At 47.2% G+C, this 18,786-nt stretch overlaps 1 protein-coding gene and 1 long non-coding RNA gene across 10 annotated transcripts in view; one reads left to right on the top strand and one right to left on the bottom strand.

Annotated features, from left to right (window-relative positions):
- Positions 1-18,786, bottom strand: part of Ptpre (protein tyrosine phosphatase, receptor type, E) — a 148,988-nt gene that overhangs the window by 63,746 nt on the left and 66,456 nt on the right. For 2 of the 7 annotated variants that reach the window (XM_087572794.1, XM_087572727.1), the window contains exon 3: positions 17,581-17,647. The gene's annotated coding sequence lies outside the window, so the exon portion shown is untranslated. 7 annotated transcript variants of the gene reach the window in all.
- The window catches only part of LOC102551963 (uncharacterized), a 59,124-nt gene that overhangs the window by 29,434 nt on the left and 10,904 nt on the right, over positions 1-18,786 (top strand). The gene's annotated exons all lie outside the window — the stretch shown is intronic.

Raw genomic sequence — 18,786 nt, 5'->3', positions numbered from 1 at the left:
TACCACCTACTGCTCTCACAGCTGTGCGCTGCCAGCCAGTGTCCTGCTGAGTGCCATGCAAGGGGCATCATGGGGGTACAGGGTACCTTACAGAGATCAAGTTACTTCTACCTCAGCAAGGAAGTGACACGCTGGGACAGGAACCAGGCATCTGACCAGAAGGCCACTCTGCTTCTCCACTCTTTTTTTAAAAGCATTATTTATTTTTATTTATATGAGTGCATTGCAGCTGTCTTCAGACACACCAGAAGAGGGCATCAGATCCCATTACAGATGGTTGTGAGCCACCATGTTGTTGCTGGGAAATTGAACTCAGGACCTCTGGAAGGTCAGTGCTCTTAACCACTGAGCCATCTCTCCAGCCCCTGCTTCTCCATTCTCGAGCGTGGAGAATGTGCACAAATGCATGTGAACCATGCTCTGTGACGTCCTGGCTGCCACAGCGCTGCAGGGAAAGTTGATGTAGCTTCACTCATCCACGAATTTTCATCCACTGACCTGGCTGCTTGAGCATGGCTGACTCTGCTACACAGAGTGCTGTCATGGTTTCTACATGCTTGGCCCAGGGAGTGGCACTGTTAGGAGGTGTGGCCCTGTTGGAGTAGGTATGTCACTGTGGTTGAGGGCTTAAGACCCTCACCCTAGCTGCCTGGAAGCCAGTATTCTGCTAGCAAACTTCAGATGAAGATGTAGAACTCTCAGCCTCTCCTGCACCATGCCTGCCTGGATGCTGCCATGCTCCTGCCTTGATGACAGTGGACTGAACTTCTGAACCTGTAAGCCAACCCCAATGGAATATTGTCCTTATAAGAGTTGGTCATGGTGTCTATTCACAGCAGTAAAACCCTAACTGAGAGAGGTGCCCAGAGTGGAGCCAGTGGAGAGCAGGTGTGGGTGCCTGCCCTCCCTGCACGCACAGTTCCTTTCTTGGCAGTGCCCTAATCCCACCTGGTCCTAATCAAAAAGGCCCCTGGGACTAGAAAGTAAAGCTCACTACCAACTCCCCCCCCCCCCCCCCCCCCCCCGGCAGAACACTGCCTTAACAAAGGAATCTGAATAAGTGCCTACCTTTTAACCCAAACATCCTGGAAGCTTCCTCTCCCATCACCCTCATACCCCCATGCGGTTGCTGTTCTCAGATCTCCCATAGCCTGGAGGTTGATAAACTGAGCACTTGGGAACCCAGGCTTAGCTGCAAATTATACAGTCACAGCTTGGCCCTTCCAACCCAGGGCACATCCACTGTGGATCTGGAAGCGTGAGGATTTGGTTGCTGAGAGTGGGAGTTCCTCCTTCAGCACAGCTGCACAGCTAGGTTTACAGCTGCCAGGACCTGCTGGGTACAGCGGTTGGGGCAGGGCTGCCCTCCAGCCTGCAGACGGCAGAGGAGAGAAAACACTGCCCTTGCCCCTTCTGCAAAAAGGACAGTATGAGCCTATTTAAGGAGGACAGAAAGGAGGAGCCAGGACCTTCAGAGCCTGGCAATGTTTACAAAAGCTCACTACAGGCAATCATGGAGCCTCTTCATGAGTGACCACTAACATGCGACTGCTTTCCCTAATGTGAGAACCGTGTCCCCCCCTCTGTGGTTATTGCTCCCCAGAACACTTCAGCACCCCCAGGAGGTTCAGAGCTTCAGGATGTAGAGCCCATGGTCTATCATGAGGGCATTTCCTCCAGGGCCAGCCCCCAGTCTGTGAAGCCTGCTTGGAGTGCGGGGGTGGGGTGGGGTGGGGGGTGGGGGGTGGGGGGATGGGGATGGGGGTGGGGGTGGGATGCATCCCAGGTTCAAGCAGCAATGCTGGAAAGCCTCTGGAGAAGTGATTCGGGAGTGGACAGATTTGAGTGGCTATCAAAAAACAGAGAAACATCCCAGATACACCCACACACTAGAATATCTTGCAAAGAGAGCCCTGGCAATCTACCAGTGCTCCCATCTCTCTTTCTGTGAGCTTTTCTTTAGCACACCAAGTGACCAAGCCAGTCTTTGGAAGCAAAGTCTTAAAGCCAACATTTCCTGAGCCTTTTCAAGTTCCACAGAACACCCTCTCACCTTTCCTTGTGTCTGTTCTGCCTACAGAGCGCGCATGCACACATATCCACACGCCTAGCCCTACACTCACCCACAGGAGCGCCCATGAGGAGGCTTCTCTTTAATACAGAGCAGTTATCGCAGATCCCAAGCTGACAGGAAGGTAACAGAGCCCTGTCTTTGTCCTGTTGTCCTCCCCAGCGTTTGCAAACACACAACAGTGATCCTGCTAGAGATGTGCTATGTGGAGGGTCACATGTGCAGGGACCCTCCCATTGTCCACGGCTCCCAGGGAAGTTGTAGATGCTGAACCCTGGACACTGTCACCTATGGACACTGACTGTGGATGCCTCTGAATACTGCTGCTCTGGATTTCTGGAGAATGACCTCCATGAACTCTATCGGAATTCTTAGAGTGAACCATGGCAGCTGCTAAGCCCTTTGGTGGAGAGTCAAAAGGTTGTAATGCTTTCTCGGCTTTGTGCAGTAAAAAGACTGAGGCTTACAGACAAACTGACTGAAAGGAATCACGAGGCCTGGTATTTATTCTCAGTGGGAAGGCTGATCTCATAAACACTAGAAGCCCTTCACAGGTAAGCCAGTGCCTGTGTTCCTTAACCACACAGCAGCATCATTAGCAATTTAAAGACAGTTTGAACATATGCAAAACAGCCAAAAGGGCAGACTCTTAAGATGTAAGCAGTATGCTTAAAAAAAAAAAGGAGAGGAAAAAGGCAATTCAGCTAGGGAAACAACAACAATGAAAACAAAACAAAAACAACAAAACCTAAATAAACAGCGACAAAAAAACTTCCTTTTCCAGTGTGGGAATATCAAATCAGGGCTCAGTGCACTTCCTGTTGGACAGTTCCTAAACAACCTCCAACATTTCTATCTTAGTCCAAAGACGTTTGTCCGAGATGTTAAACCTCTCCTCTTAGCTTAATGGACATTTGGGTTGTTTTGTTTTGTTTCGTTTTGTTTGTTTGTTTGAGATGGGGTTTCCGTGTGCAGCTCTGGCTGTCCTGGAACTCACTCTGTAGACCACAGATCCTCTGGCCCTTGCTATCCAAGTGCTGGAATTAAAAGAGTGTGCCACCACTGCCCAACTGACATTTGACTCTTACATTTTGATGACTTGCATGCCTGTATAAGTCTAGGAGGCAAAAGTCAGCCTGGTCTATTTAGTGAGTTTCAGGCCAGTCAGAGATCTATAACAAGATCTGGTCTTAAAGAGAGGCTATAGCAAAAATCCAGCAGGGAGCATTTACAAAAGGGAGCGTTTCTTGAAATAAATACATGAAGGTAAATCTGTCATCCAGAGCATCTGCATTAGTCAGGGTTCTCTAGAGTCACAGAATGTATGGAATGGCTCTGTAAATCGAGGGAATTTATTGTGATGACGTACAGTCTGCAGTCCAACTAACCCAACACTGGGCAGCTGTGAATGGGAAGTCCAAGAATCCAGTGCCCAGACCTAAGAGGCTAGTTGTTTCAGCTGGTCTTCTGTTGAAGCTGGAATCCTGAAGAAGTAGGTTCCAACAGATGTGCTAGCAAGTAAGTGCAAGCAGGTGAAGAAGAGAGAGCCTTTCTTCTTCCATTGTCCTTATGTAGGCCTCTGGCAGAAGGTATGGCTCAGATTAAAGGTGTGTACCACCCCTCCTGGATCTGGAATTTGCTCTGTCCCAGGCTGGTCTTAAACTCAGAGATCTGCTTGCCTCAAGTCTCCTGGGATTTATGGTGTATACTGCCTTGCCTGGGTCTAAGCTTTTCATGATCACTATGCTTCAAGATTTGGATCAAAAGTGTGTGTCACCCCATGTCAAGATCCAGGTCAGAAACCTGGGGTTTCTAGCCTCAAGATCTGGGTTACAGGTACGCCCTTCATTTCTAGATTGTAGTTCATTCCAGACGTAGTCAAGTTGACAACCAGGAATTATAGCATCCCACTGATTAAAAAAAAAGTTGTAATAAAAGATGGCAAAAGATAAAATACAAGGCCATCCTAGTGAACAGTATCCCTGGTAGTTAGAAACCTTCTGCTCACCAAACATAAGAGGAGTGAACCTCGAGAGGGCCCCATGCCCAGGCCAAGGTGGATTCCCAGCCTACAGGGACTGAGAAAGCACAATAAGAGGTCTCTGTCATGGGTTCCCCTTGGGGTTTCATTTCAGCTCTTGAATGAAAATCAGTGCTCACCAGTTCACTTTCAAAGGACTCTATCTGAGCCAAGCTCATTGAACACAACATGAAGTGAAGAAGCCATGAGGCCGGAGTGTCCTAGGCACACAGGTTAGCGTTTCTCCTTGAATGTGGTCCAGAGATATTTCCCTTTTATTGTAACACACACACACACACACACACACACACACACACACACACACACACACACACATTTAAATCAGGATTGCCCTTTTAACAGAAGCTTGAGCAGATAATAGACAGTAGTGAAGTATCATGGACTTGAGGCACCTTGCCAAAACTGAAACGCTCCATCCATTAACTAACGGCTCCCACTCCCCTCCGTGTAGAAAACACTTCTATTTCAGACATGACCTTGGAGAGGTAACTTCTCATATCAAAATCATCTCTTACCTCTCCCATAGCACATCCTTTAATAAAAAAGGAAATAAACTCTCAGTTTTCCTTCTCATCCTGTTATCTGGAAGCCTGAAGCTCCCATAGTTGCCTAGTCTTGAGGAAACTCCCCTTCCCCTGTGATGGAGTGGATCATTCTTCAGATAGGGTCATTACTTCAGATTCCACAAGTAAACTCAGATTTCATCAAATCCCCGGAAACACACAACTTCATGAATAAACTTCATTTCTGCATCTCAGGGCATCAGCACCCCAAATGTGTATCAAGAGTTTTAACAAAGCATCAGGCCCTGCAAGAGGGACAGGGACACTCCTACAGCTGCACTTCATCCTTCCAGGAGAGCTGCAGGCTGAAGTACCCTACATTTTATGTTTTGAAAGACTAATACAGCTCTTGTGAGCAATCTAGGTACTCATTTTAATTTTGTCTGAATCTGAAGTACCGTGCACTGAGTGCTTTCCGTGTGCTTTCTATGTGGCATTGCATATTTATGTGTTCTCTTTCCTGTGACTCAACTAGTATTTCTGCCTCCAGTAAGAAAATGTCCAAAGTCTCTAATGGCCACATAGGACAACAGGGATTGTCCAAAGTCATTCTCTGTGACAAGGACAGGGACCAGGTTTCTAACAGCCAGGGGACAGTCCTGAGGGTGGAAGGGCCTGGGCACTTGCTCCTCAGCTGTCTTGCTTTCCTTCATGGCTTTATATTATCACATGAGTTGCTGTAAATCCATTTATTTTCTCAAAATTTTCTTGCCCATTCATTTTCTGTCCATAAAGAGGGTCTGAAGCAATCACTGAAAACCACCTCTACTGCAAACCGCCAACGCCGCTGATTGCGAAGGGATCTGAGATCTCTTTTATTCCCGAAGGGGGCCATTATTTCCACTGGTTGCCATGGTGATGGCTGCAGTATTGCTGCTGTGTGTTCAGTTTGCAATCGCAGTCACATCGCACACTTAAATCAAACCGTTTGCCTCACATGGTACAGGCTTTTCCGAAAACAAACAACTCGTCATGTACAACATCATTAAATGGACTCTTAGCTCTGCCCCACAGTGTTGAAGGGCAGCTCAGACGACCATGTGTGTGCATGCTGGCATAAATGTGAAGGATGCAGCGGGACTTGGAAAAGGATATAACATCTTAAAATGTATCAACTTAGTCCCTGCATTAAATGGTTAGGGAAAACATTCGTACTACTATCGATAATGTGCAAAATCGTTTTTAAACAGGAGAAATAATGAAGAAAAAAAAGCTACATGTTTTCTTAGAAAGTCTGCCAAATTCACTCAGATCTAGCTTTATTCCTGTTGCTGTGATAAAATACCCCAATCAAAAGCATCTTAGAAGATGAAAAGGCTCATTAGGCTTACACTCCCAGGTTACAGTCCCATCTCTAAGGGCAAGTTAAAGCGGAAACTCAAGCTGCTAGTCACATCACATCCGCAGTCAATAGGAGAGAAGAACAAACACACCCATGCTGCCTGCTTGTTGCTTTTGCTCAGATAGTTTTCTCTCTTCTTACACAATTCAGGACCCAGCCTAGGGAATGGTGCCACCCACAATGGGTTGGGTTTTTCTATGACAATTAAGAATCAAGACAATCCCCAGAGACATGCCTACAGGCCAATTGAATCTAGGTAATCCCTCAATGGAAGCTCTCTTCTCAAGTGATTTTAAGCTGTGGCAAGTTATTATTAAAAATAACTACCTCACACTCTTCAATAAATAAGCATGTTTTCCCCATTGCATGCCAATATTCTTCAATGAATAAGTTTGGTTTCCCTATTGTACACATGTACACATGTACACATGTACACATGTACACACACACACACACACACACACACACACACACACACACACAGTACTTAATCTATCTCTGAGAACTCTACCTTAAGACATATGAGGGCTATTGAACCTCTTTGCCTTCCATGCCCTGGCTTCCTGAGAGATGAACCACTCAAACTCCGAACTGGACTTGAATTCCCGGATGGTGATCCTCTGAGGGTCTAACCCAAGGATTCGGCTTTTGAGTAGAGTTCTGATGGCTTAGGCTAGCAGCAGCTGCAGAGGGCAGAGGAAGTTGCCTTGAGAGTGGCCACTGCAAGCTTCCCTTTACTCTTCCTGCCAATCAGGATGCTCAGGCAGGCGTCAACTTCCACTTCAACAGGAGGGTGTCATTAAGAAGGGAGAGATACCCTGGATATTAGTGGCGGCTATTCGTGAAAAGCAGGTACTTCTGAAGCTGGGCCCCAACAAGGAAACACTAAATCTGTTTCTATGTTTGACAGAAATTAAGTTAATCCAAGTTTGAATCATTTTAGTTGTGGGATCTCTCTCTCTCTGTCTCTCTCTCTCTCTCTCTCTCTCTCTCTCTCTGTCTCTCTCTCTCTCTGTCTCTCTCTCTCTGTCTCTCTCTCTCTGTCTCTCTCTCTCTGTCTCTCTCTCTGTCTCTCTGTCTCTGTCTCTGTCTCTGTCTCTGTCTCTCTCTCTCTCTCTCTCTCTCTCTCTCTCTCTCTCTCTTTTGTCCCTCACATCCCCTTCCTGAGTCTCCTCCCCATGGCATGACTGCAGGCTGAGGAGTTTTGTTGTTTTAGTGACACAAAGAAAACATTCTCCACATAGGAAAGAATGCTGTGGGGACCTCAGATGCAGGCTGCCATCATAAATGGACACACTTCTTACAACACCCACCTCAAAAAGAAATGAGGGTTGCGACATTTACAGTAGCAGCCTGGGCATGTTAGCCCTGCGCCTGAGTGCAGAGCCGACCTCCTCCCTCCTCATTAGAAGTGTTTTCGTAAGAACAGCTTCTGTCGGAGAATGAGACTGAAGTGAACAGTTAGGTGGTGGGCTGGATAGTCAGGAGTTGCACCCTGACGCGGTGGTGCAAAGAGGGCAAAAGAAAGTTCTAGGCATATATACTCAGAAGCAGGCTTTAGACTGATACAGTATTATTGGAAATGAGGGATCTGATGAGGCTGGAGAGATGGCTTAGTGAGTAAAGTACCTGTTGTTCAAGCCAGAGAACCTGAGTTCAAATCCCAACACCCATGTGGAAAGACCAGACGTCGTGCTGGTCTGTAACTCTAGTGCTGGGAGGGTGGAGACACTTGGATATTCAGGCTCCCTGACCAGCCAGTTTAGCTGAAATGGTGATCTGTAGGTTCAACGAGAGATATTGCCAAAAGAAAGAGAAAAGAAAGAAGGAAGGAAGGAAGGAAGGAAGGAAGGAAGGAAGGAAGGGAGCAATAGAGGAAGACCCTTAATGTCCACAACTGGCTTCCACATAAGTCTATGCACAGGCATCTGCACACAAGTGTACACACACACACACACACACACACACACACACACACACACACACGGGGGGGGGAGAGAGAGAGAGAGAGAGAGAGAGAGAGAGAGAGAGAGAGAGAATTTTGAATAGACTTTAACCTAACAGATAGAAAGACGCAAGGGAAAACAGGGCTAGCCTTCCTTCATACCTGTGTGAGCGTGTGCTCTGCACCCAGCTCCCAACCCACACCTGCTCTTCAGTGTTTACTTTCTACTGTGGAAGCAGTGATTCTAACAGGGCAGCTTCCAGGTTCTCCTCTTAACCTGCAGTTGTCTAGGTGTGTGTTTCTAGCCCCTTGAAATGCCTTTGGTGACACACCGGTAAAGTTACATGTTGCCAGGCAACAGAAGCTCCCAACACAGCACATCCTTCAAGAAACATACTCCTTTCCAAATAATTAGACATCACTCACCACTCCGTGTCCACACTGGGAATAACATGAGCCTTGACATCACTCTGAAATGAAAAGCCAATCATACCGATTCCCGGCAACAAGATGTCCACGACATGAATTTTCCAAGAGAAACGAGACTCACCCCAAGGCTGACATCTAACACAGGACACAGCCAGAGGCAGATGGCTTGCTGAACTCTGAAAGAAAGCTCCTTCTTTCACAGTAAGGCACATCTTATAAATAGAGGTCAAATCCATTTGGTTCAAGGTGAGCTAAGATAACTTTTTAGTGTGTGCGTGTGTGGCTAGGATCAACATGGACAGAATGCAAAATGAGGCAGGGAGGGATGAGGAGGTTCGTAAATGGACTACTTTCCTTCGGCACTCAGTAAATGGAGGTGGTGCTCTCACTGTAGCTATCCTGTGATTCCCTTAAAAAAATAATTGAATATAGCATCATTATTGGAAACTAGTTTTCCACGTGGGTGTTTAAAATAACCTACTGCAGATGTTGCTAATTAAATCATAGAAGGCCATGGGCCCCATCCAATTCAACAGCTCAGGTTCAATCTTTAGACCATCAGCCGAGCCATCATGGGCAACTCTGCGAGGCTACTTTGGATCTATGACCTGGAGAGTATGCAGGCCTTCAGAACCTTATTGAAACCCACTTTCAATTGCACGTGCGTGCGTGCGTGCGTGGTTTACATGAGTACAGTTAACTTTGGAGGCCAGAAGGGGACACTGGATCCTCTTGGAGCAGGTGTGGGTTGGAGCTAGAGTTCCAGGTGGGTTTTGAGACACCTAACATGGGTACTATGAAAACTAAGCCTCCCTACTTCCCTGTTTTTCTATCTAACAGGAAAGTGGAGTAATACCCCAGTACCCCCACAAAGTTCCCCAGTGGCATAGTTTTCCATTTTGCTCTGTATTGGCCATATCCGCATTGGCTGCCCCAGTGACAATAGCCAAAGTGTCCTTCTAGCTTGCTCTGACTTAGGGACAGGTTTAGCAGGAAGCCATACACATCCTGATCTTCAAGGAAATGGACGGGGGAAACTAGGCGTCAGGGCTCAGGAGATATTGAGTGGCTACCCCTAACGTGAACCTGGTGGTTGTCTGTGCCATTGCCAGCCATACCTTTCACCTCATTCTTGAGTCTAGAAATCAGGAGATGTTCTGTTTGTCCCCATCTCTGAGAGAGATGTGAGAGCCTGCTGGATGTTGAACGCTAGAGCCATGCTGCCCTGGAGGCCCCTCTTGCCACCCTGCCCACATGGAAAGAGGCACCATAGCACTGATGCTGCAAACAGATTCATTCTTTGTTAAATGAAATTATCACATGATTCCAGGGCCTTATTTTTGGACACAGGTTTAAGTGAATAAAAACATCAAGACAGGGGAGCTCAATGGTCATAAGTGGCTTTGATCAGCAAGCATATCAGCTCTTTGAAACTGCGGAAGTGGAGGTTGGGAAGACAAGAGGCATCAAAACCCCAAGTTGAACTGAAAAGTGTAGTTCTGACTGGCATAGGAACTGGCATAGAACCAGAGCAAGGCTTTTCTCTGTAAACCGAGCAGAGAGATACCTGGACGTATCAACATGCCCATCTGACTCCTGCCTGCACAGTCATAAAACATCACAATATACTTGACCATATCCTGCAAAGAGGTCACAGGAACCAGTAGTGCTGACAAGGAGGACCACTGAAAAGTGCCCGAGATACATGGGGTGTTAGTTGATTTTAATCTTTCTCTGGGTACATGTTGCCACCAGTGTGTGTGTGTGTGTGTGTGTGTGTGTGTGTGTGAGAGAGAGAGAGAGAGAGAGAGAGAGAGAGAGAGAGAGAGAGATCTGCTCAGAAGGCCCATGATCTCATGATGAAAGGATAGACAAACACAGCAGGCCTAAACAGTGGGATGTGTTTTCATGATAGCATAATGCAGTAGGACAGAAAGCTAGGGCATGTGCACTAGGCCTTCGGTATTGGGTGTGACAGACAGGGAAGACCTTTCCAGAAACAGGTAAGAAATCAGGGGTCACTAGACTCTAACTGCAAAGGACATATGCTCTTGTTTCTACCACCCCCATGGGTGAGCACACAGTGAACTGACCACGATTCACCCGCAGTGTTGGCTCCAGAGGAATGTGATCAGGAAAGCCCTGTCTAGAGGCCTGAGGCTCTGAACTCTTGCTTTAAAATTCATTCTAAATCTGTTATCTTTTGAGTTTGTGTTTTGCAGGTAAAATGGGCTCTGGCAGACACCCCATGTACTTGGGATGTACACCCTGTCCACATTCTGCCACATTCCCTGAAGTTCATCTTCTATTGTCTGCCTCTCCCCTAACTGCCCTGCGGAAGACAGGGCTCAGGCAGAGGAGAATGGAGGTTGTGTGGCCTTCCTCCTTCTGCCAAGTCCGAGGCCTGAGAGTACCCTGCTGCCTGAGGGAGCATGATATTAGAGAGAAGTAAAGTAAGCAACACTGACTAAGACAGGTCCAGAGGGGACCGAGAAGAAAAGAATGGAGCTTTTCTTCTGTGCCCTTTGATCAAGTGACCCTGAATTTGATGCGTCTGGCTTGTTCACCGTGAGTGCTGCCCTGAGCTGAGTAAAGAATGCCTTCTCCCCATGCTGCTCTGCTCATTTGCTCGCACAATCACAGATTAGTTTTCAAGCCTTCTCAGATCTGCTAGGTGCTGGGCAAGTCCTGGGGACTCAAAGACAATGAGTTCATTCACCAGCGATGGCCCTCAGCCTCCTGTCATAGTCAGATGGGATAAAATAGATGTTCCTCTGCCCTGGGCTGAGATCCTACCAAGCGTGATTTAAGTTATGAGTCACGTACTACAGAAAATGTGCATTGAGTAGGAAACGGGAAATAGGAAAAATAAGTCCTGCCTTCAGCTGGACTGTTGATTCTGTGTCAGTGGGCCAGTATCTGTCCTAGGTTTGCCTTCTCCCTCCCTGTGGTATTTTGTTCTCTTTCAGCAATGACCTTCAAGGAGGGAGATCTCTGACTATTGGCCTGAGGACTTCAGACAATCACCCCCCCCCCAGTATCTTAGACACCCCTCACCCCCTTCTGACTCTGTCTTTCACCACATCTAGGCTGGAAGCAGCAGGCTGTCCATTCCTTTAATTCTCATGGCTACTGGCTTTCCAACTAAAATATAAAATCGTATCGCAAGGACACAGCTGTATGCACGGCAGACACAGTCAGAAAGTGGACTGGAGCCCAACACCAAGTTCAAAATGAAACAAGTCTTATTTCTAAACCCTAAGAGGTTTAGGAGCTCAGCACACTTGGATGAAAACGGAGGTTGCTGTCCACATGGCTGTTACAAATGTCTGGATCAGGGGCATGGCTCTCTGACCAGGAGTTTGGGTTGTGGAAGAGGACCTCCTATCAGTGCTGGCTGGCTTTCTAATCAGCTCTTGGGCTTGTGGTACAATCTAGATACAGATATGGTTCTGTGGTTCCTAGGCTTTTGAGGAGGACCTCGGGCTTCCAACTCGGAGTTTGGTTCCCCGATGAGGCATCTGGATTTCCAGCAGGGTGCTGGGGTTTTAGATACAGGGAGATCAGCATCTAAAACCCAAGAGGATGGGATAGGAATAAGAAGAGGAGGAAGGCTATTGCTCCAGCTTACTGTCTTTCTGTTATCGTGTACATGTGTCTCCTAGGCCCGGTGAGCCCAGGAGAGCCAGGCACAGCCCCCATCTCCTCTGTTCTGCACTAGCACCTCCTGAGCCCCGGTGCTAGATGTCCGGCTAAGATTGGTATATTGGAGGATGGGAGTGGAGGGATGGGGCTCAAGAACAGAACTCTTGCCTAGGGTGTGCTAGGCCCTGCACCAAACAAACAAAAAGCAGCTCCTCTTCAAAGCAGGACACCCTCAGCTGCTGCCTTTGTAGTTTTAGGAATCTTCACTTGTAGCAAGACTGCTCTCTGGAGAATTGCTTCCCCTGAAGTATAGCTGTCGCATCTCCTCAACTGCCTTATTAATAACATTGACTCTGGGCTTCTTACAGACATTTAGTGTGTGTGCATATCTATGTGTGTGTCTATGTGCTTGCGTGTATATGTGTGTGTGTAGTACAAGTGTGCATGTGTGTGTGTAGTGTGTGTGTAGTGCATGCATGCATGTGCTTTTGTGTAGTGTATAGTGTGTGTGTAGTGTATAGTGTGTGTGTAGTGTATAGTGTGTGTGTGTGTGTGTGTGTGTGTGTTTGTATGTGTGTGTGAGAGGGCAAACAAGTTGAAGGCGTTGGTTCCCTCCTTTAATCATGTGAGCCTGAACTCCCTTCACCAGGCTTGAGGCAAGCGCCCTTACCTGCTGAGTCATCTCACTATTCCTCAACTGCCACTTTTTCTTCATAATCTTCCCCCATCTAGCAGGCCACTTGCCCTGCTCATCTTGCTGCTGCCTCTGTGAGACTTTTGGGGGCCATGTTTATCACTCTCCTGCATTCCCAAGTCCACAGGTTTCACTGTAAAACTATGATACTGGGGTCTCACTGAGTTGGTTATAGGGAAAGCCAGGACCACTTTCCCAGCAGGCCCCTTGCTCAGTGCTCATAAGGCCAGGGTGGTCCACAAATTGTTACCTCCTATAGGAGAGGCACTTGGTGAGAGTTTGGCAAGAGAGGGATCACCCAAGAAGAGGAGCTGCTCTGGAGGGGGGATCAGTATATTTCTCATGCTGATTGTGACGAAGGTTATGAGCAGACAGGAGTGAATAACAGACAGGAAGAAAGACCTACAACAAGGAGACAACTGATGTCCTGACCACGCTTTCCAACAGGGATGCCTAGCATGAGGCTTTCCAAGGGGCTCAAGAGTAACACTAAAAACCCTGAAAGCTCTTCTTAAAATTACAGAGCTCTGGAAAGCACTGCGATAAAAGAAAAGGTTTGACTGTTTAAGAGGCAGTCTCTCATCTTTGGAGAACTGCACAGCACACACTAACTGTCATTTCCCAGGGCAGGTTAAATGCCATCCTTTCAGGGACATGGCTGGGTCCCTTTGTCTCCACAGCTGAGCACCACATTGCTCGGTTGATCTAAAAAATAATGTTTTAAAGGAAACATGACTTAATACTCAGCTCAACAGGAGGAAAACACACGGCCGCGGACAGTGAATCACTCATTAAAAATTAAAGCAATCCACCCACAACAGGAAACGGCATAAGAGAATGTCAGAGCTGGCTTCATATTGGAGGGAAGCCAAAATAGGTTTGCAAACCAGAAATCCTGGGACTGACGGTGGGCATGAGGAACCGCTAACATCTCAAAGATGTTTTCAATCTGACCTCTGCCAAACTCCCCAAGTGTGGGGCGGGGCAATGTTGGGGTGTCCACAGTTTCTAAGCATATTAACTGGCCTTTGCATGGAACCGCACCCACGAGTGAAATAAAGCACCTTGTGCCTCCCAGAAGGATTCCGTAGACAGAATCTGAGGGCAGTGGAGAGCCACCCTCTTGCTCTGCATGTCTCGGGATGAAACCTCTAGCCTCTGGCACATGGACGAGATGGACGAGTGCTTGATCATCTAGCTACAGCCAAAATTCATGGAACCCCAGTGTTTGTTTATTCTTGTTGCTTGTTGCCTGTTAGCAGCAGAATGGGAAGAAAACTGACTGCTTTTCAAATAAAAGTTTTCCATTAACAAAACCTTCCTACAGTGCCTTTTTTTTTTTTTTTAGCAGATTGAGAGCAAATAGAAGTGGGCAGAGAGGAGGGCCTCAGGACAGCTGCTGTCAAAACAGAGATTATCATCACAAAGATAATAATTTGCAAACCCAGCTCAGTAGGGACTAACCTCACAGGCCATAGTCATGGTTGACACATCGCAGTCATTATCTGCTGGGGACCTCTGTCTTAGCACAAATCCAGCTATCGCAGACTTTTGTCTTGATGAGACCTTTGTAAAAATCCTTACCCAGTCCTTAATATCTTAGACAAGGAAGGTGTGACTCGGGTGAAGGAACTCGTCCAAGTCATTTGGGCTTTTCTCAAACAAAGACATCAGATTACCAGGTTACTGGTCTCCACTGGTTTACCATCTGCCCTGATCCAGGTCTCCTCTAAACTCCTGCACAAAATTCACATTCATTCTTGCTAGGGCAAGGCCTCAGACACTCGCCTTACAAACTAAGTCAGATCTAGGGTGTGTGTGTGTGTGTGTGTGTGTGTGTGTGTGTGTGTGTGTGTGTGTGTGTGTTCATACATGAGGTATGGGAGGAAACCAGAAGCTGATGGTGGTGAGTGTCTCCCTTACTTTTTTTTTTTAGGCTGATTCTCTCATGGAACCTGTGGCTCACTGAGTTATCTGGATGGGCTGGCCAGGGAGGCTCAGGAGTCTTTTTGTCTCCACATCCCTGGTACTTGGATTATAGGTGTGTGCCACCAAGCCCAGCTTTTTATGTGAGTTCCAAGGACATGCTTGCACAGCCGGCACTTTATTGACCAAGGCTCTCCCGGGCCCCCCAGAGGACTTTTTTTTTTTGTTTTTTGTTTTTTGTATTTTACAACTATGAGCCTGCAGGAGACACTGCTAAACATTCGGTGAGGAAGAGGACAGGCTGTGCTGGAAGGAAACCCAGCCAGGGTGTGAAAAGAGATTGGAAGAGTGAGTTTGTTTAGCAGATAACATGCGGAAATCTCTGGGAAACCTGGCCAAGATCAACTTGATGGTCATGAAGTTGTTCCAAAATACAATGGACCCACCCACCAGCCATGTGCATGGCCGGTAGAATGCTTTGATTTGTTGGTGCAATCTCTGTAAAATAATATTTTTCATAATGGAGTCCCTTCTTTCTTCCTGTATGACCTCACCTTGGGTGATGGGCAGGAGAGCGGACTGGCATTTAAGGACGAAAAGGACTCTGCCGGGTAGACACTGGGAAGAATTTGTTGGTTTTCTTTAGTAGATACTTTTATACTGTCAATGGGGATTTGAACTCAGGTCTTCAAACAGCTCCGCCAAGATCTATTAGTCGGCTTTAGGAAATGGCACATAGTTCGTGTTCACGGTAGCATATGTAGAAATGGAGAAAGGGCTCAGTGGGTAAGAGTATATGCTGTTCCTATACAGGACTTGGATAGTCCAAGCACCCGTGTCAGATGTCTCACAACTGCCTATAGTCTCTGCTACAGAGGATGCCTCTGCCACCCTTGCATACCTGCATTCATATGTACACACACACACACACACACACACACACACACACACACATACACGCGCACACACACAGGAATGCAAACTATAATGTTACCAGGTTCTAGCACCAACAAATCTTACTGCTTGTGCTGTTGGCTTGGTTTTCTGTCTCTCTGTCTGTCTGTCTGTCTGTCTGCCTGCATGTGTGTTTGTGTGTGTGTGTGAGAGAGAGAGAGAGAGAGAGAGAGAGAGAGAGAGATGTGTGTACTAACACAGGATAAGAGGCCAAAAGAGAGTTTTTCTTAATCCTATTCTACCCCTCTGCCTAATTCCCTGAGACAGTCCCTCTTTGAATGTGTAACTAGGCTATGGCCAGCACACTGTAGGGATCCTCCTCACTCTCCCTGGTATAGCACTGGCGTTCCAGGGGTTACAGATATGTGACTATACCTAATCTTTTATAGTGTCAATGGGGATTTGAACTCAGGTCTTCAAACTTGTGAAGAAAGGGCTCTTACTCACTAACTATCTCTCCAGCCCCTGGTTCTGACTTCTAATCTTCAAATGGAGGTAGCAAGGTCCCCCGGACTGTTTCCAAGCATGTACGAGGCCCACCTAGTAATAAACTTGGACGTGCTTTATAAGCTGTCAAGTGTCCTGTATTGGATGTACCTTATAAGAAATGAAATCTGTGCTTTAAGCATAAGGTATGTAAATCATCTAACAAAACAGGAAACAGACCAAGCCCTGCTCTCCAAATAACCATTACTGTCAACGTCGGAATGTTGTTCCTCAGCCGCCACATGGTGACATGGCAGCTTTAGCAGACACACATCTCGACATCTCGCTATGTAGCCTAGACCAGCCTCGAATTCACAGCAATCCTCCTGTCTCAGTCTCCCAGATTCTGGAGCTACACCCATGAGCTTCTCTGCCTCATTTATCTGCACCATTTCTCATTGTAGATCAACCCATGGAGTTGTCTGGTATCAACAACATGTTCTTTAAAAAGTCGCTGAGAACCGACTAGCCCTCACCACAAAACAGCCCTTACCCAGTTTTTCCTCCTGCATTTGCCTCTTTCGGTTAAAACATGCACAGAACCATTGATGTGAAGCCCCTTTATTCAGCAATTCCATGGGGATCCTTCCCCTAACATTTTAAATACCTTCTGTTGAACTTCCTCGTACTGGGTTCTAGAGAGTCAGTTCGGATTGGTGGGTTTTGCAAAGATGCTGTCTAATCTGTTACTTGATGTCCCAACTGCCATGGGACATACTCATGTCGGTAGAGATGCCATTGAGAAGAAGTTCCCTACTATCTGTCTGTCTTGGCATTTGGCACCCGATCTTGCTCCTAATTCAGAGGTCAGAGGGTCTGAGAAATCTCCCTGTAACTCTTACCCACCATGGGACTTATCTTTCTGCCTCTGCCTTGTGAATGACGGCACCCTCCAGGCAGCTGCTGCTGCCCTGCTCACACCATCTGTTCCTACCGTTTGAGCTCCAAAGACAGGAAAACCTCACAGGGCGGAGGGGGGGGGTGGCTGGCCCTTGCACTAAAGACACACTTCTCAAAAATCTGGCTCATGCCCTGTTTCAGGTACCTCCTCCTCCTTTCTCAGTAGGCCTCTTTTAATTACTACCCAATCCCGAAGAATGATATTAAGAAGGCACCCCGATGATAAAAATGCCTAATTGATAATAGGTGGAAATTGTTCAGGTCACTAGAAAGAACAACTTCACCTTTGACCCCTGGTGGTCTGATGGCCCTCTAGACCCTTCCAGGCCCAGACAGCAGCTTCTTGCTGGGCCCAGTGAGTGGCTGGCAGCTCGGGCTGCTGTGGGACCAAACTGACTCTGGGACAGAGGTTTCCTGCACAGGGCTAGACAAAGTTAGCAGCGATGCTTGCCAGTGAGCATTTAGCAAAAGCCTTGATAATATTCTCTAACCTAAATTGTGGGTACTTTAGAAATACTATGACAAGCAAGCATGACAGAAATCTAACAATGACAAGAAAGGCTCCCCTGGGGTTCCCTCTTTACCTCTTGTCCAACTGGGACGACGCATGGCAACCATCCTGGCCCTGGGGAATCCATGTTTCTCTGTTAGCTGAAATGGATTTTTGAGATGAATGTCAAGGTCGGCCTTGGGCGCGGTGACTAGAGAGGAGTTTAAATGGAAAACCCAAGTTCCTTTTTCCCTTCAGGTGGAAAGAATGACTGGTGGGGATTGCCTGCCTCTGTGTGTGACAATAGACTTCCTACCAGACTCCTCTGGGAAGCACTTCTAGAAAAAAGGTGGAAGCTCCCTAGGGTTTGGGACTGGAAGGCCATGAGTCACCCTTGGTTCCCAGAGTACATTCCAAACCTTTACAGGGTTTCAGAGGGTCAGCAGTGGAAGGAACCTTTCATTGCTTCCAGAAGCTCCACTAATCTGAGAGGAAGCTCAGGGAGCCAGGAGCTAACGGGAAGCCCAAGCACATGCAAAGGGCTCACCGAGGGCTGGGGCCACACACCCTACAGAGCTGCACCTCTTCCTGTGCTATGCTTACTGGCTCTCGCTCCTTCCTGTGATTCCAAAGGCTGGCTCAGGGCGTGCAGCTTCTGCTCTGCCTCCTAAAGTCACCCCAGACTTCCACTAAAGGGTGCCTCTGCCTCAAAGACCAGGGGCAGGAACTGTTATTTGAAAATTCAGATTATTGTCTTGCTCTCGTGGTCATTCACACCACCACCAAAGAAGCACTGACTCAGAGGGGAAAACAAAACATGCTCTGGCAGTGTGAAGGGTGAGCGATAGTACTGGTGAACTGGTGAATGCCTAGCTGCCCATTGATATTAGCACTTTCCTTCAACTTTTCTCTCCTTGGTGTTTCCATGAGCCAAAGTGAGGCCATCACCTTTCAGCATCCTTTGCTTTTTCTTGGTCATGGCCACCCTTAGGCTTTAAAGTAGAGATGCTCCTGGAGTCTGGAGATTATATTTAAAGCTTAATTATCAGTCTTCCATAAATTCCTTACTCTAACATTTCATTGCATTAGATTCTGGACCACAGGAACCCATTCAGCGCGACACTCTCCACAGATAAGCATGACAGAACTATTTCCACAAGTCCACAGCTTTGTCTTTTGTCTTTGGTGTGCGAGCTTGTGTATGGCGTGTGTGTATGTGTGTGTGTGTGTGTGTGTGTGTGTGTGTGTGTATGTGCCTGTTCGTGTGTGTGCATGTGCCTGTGAAGAAACTAGAGGTCCA

This window comes from Rattus norvegicus, chromosome 1, assembly GCF_021556685.1.
Source record: "Rattus norvegicus strain SHRSP/BbbUtx chromosome 1, alternate assembly SHRSP_T2T, whole genome shotgun sequence".
NCBI classification, from domain to species: Eukaryota; Metazoa; Chordata; class Mammalia; order Rodentia; family Muridae; genus Rattus; species Rattus norvegicus.
This window is presented reverse-complemented; position numbering and strand designations above follow the sequence as displayed.